Source organism: Sinocyclocheilus grahami, unplaced genomic scaffold, assembly GCF_001515645.1.
Source record: "Sinocyclocheilus grahami isolate Dianchi unplaced genomic scaffold, SAMN03320097.WGS_v1.1 scaffold989.1, whole genome shotgun sequence".
Lineage (NCBI taxonomy): Eukaryota > Metazoa > Chordata > Actinopteri > Cypriniformes > Cyprinidae > Sinocyclocheilus > Sinocyclocheilus grahami.
Window position 1 is genome coordinate 71,701 of NW_015506168.1, and position 1,183 is coordinate 72,883.

Genomic DNA, 1,183 nt, shown 5'->3' on the forward strand with positions numbered 1-1,183 from the left:
CGCTTATCATTTAATTAGCTCTTTATTGAATTTCACACATTGACAGGAAGATCTGATAATGTTCTCAACGATACAAGCGTTCTTTCTTAAAACAGTTACACAGACAAAGAAGCAAAGAGCTTTTGCTGATTTTTAACGATATCATTTAAATTAAATAAATACATAAAAAAAATACCTGACGTCCGTTATTTATAAGGAACGCGTCATGAAGTGATGGTTTTTCTTGACTGATTTCCAACATATAAAGGTACTGAACAAATATAAACTACAAAAGAAAGAAAGAGGAAAATATACAGTATTATATAAATAACAATACAGGTAAAAATAAATAAATAAATACAAATAATAATATCATGAGGTGATGATGGACAGCGCGAGCGGAGCTTGAGTGACGTAATCTGAGGGCGGGAAGAGAGAGAGCGCGCGCGAGAGAGAGAGACCACTGGACTCCATTAACACAAAACCCTTCAGGAGCTCCGCCGCTGGACTTTGGCGATTTGTCCTTCTCCTTTTGGGAACCTTCCTCATGATTGGATTACATACGCGGTCGAAGGAAAGAAAACGCGTAGCCTGTTGAAGCTCCGGGGACCGAAGTGGTGTTTTGCGGATTTGTCTCGGCGTGTTTGTGAAGGTTAGTGAACGCTATGATTTCCCCCAGGCTCTCGGGATTTGTCTGGCGCGACTCTGAATAAAAATCTCTCTGTTGCGCTCCTCGGACCTGGCCGCTCACTTGGCCTCGGACGCGTGTGCTCGTATTCGACCAGAAAGCGAGCGCAGCGTAACTTTCTCCGCGGTTTCGGTGTTTTCTCTCGTTGGTCTGGCGCTCTGTCTTCAGCTGGCGTTTGGAGCGGGCTGCTGACGTCATCGGAGCCAGCTCGGAGCTCGACCGTTAAGTCGGCTTAGCTTCACCGACCCACACACATTAATACCTCCAGTGGGACACTTGATTGTGATTTATTAAATTAGTCGGCTGGTGTGATTCAACAACTTTAGGCTTCTAGAAATAATATAAATTCTATTCAGTTTAAATGGCGTGACGAACGTTTCAGTGTAACGTTAACGTGTTCCGTTGGTTTGCTAAAACACACAACTCCGTTATTAACAATGTTCAAAAGTCATAAAAACACAACATCATAATAAAAAAACATGATTTGTGAAAATTGAGTGAAAATGAGTCATCTGT

General features: G+C 42.1%; 1 protein-coding gene across 1 annotated transcript in view; it reads left to right on the forward strand.

The window, feature by feature from the left end:
- The first annotated feature begins 415 nt into the window (after nucleotides 1–415).
- The window catches only part of LOC107565223 (fermitin family homolog 2-like), a 60,823-nt gene continuing 60,055 nt past the window's right edge, over nucleotides 416–1,183 (forward strand). The window contains exon 1 of the mRNA XM_016250441.1: nucleotides 416–631. The gene's annotated coding sequence lies outside the window, so the exon portion shown is untranslated. The remainder of the gene's footprint in view (nucleotides 632–1,183) is intronic.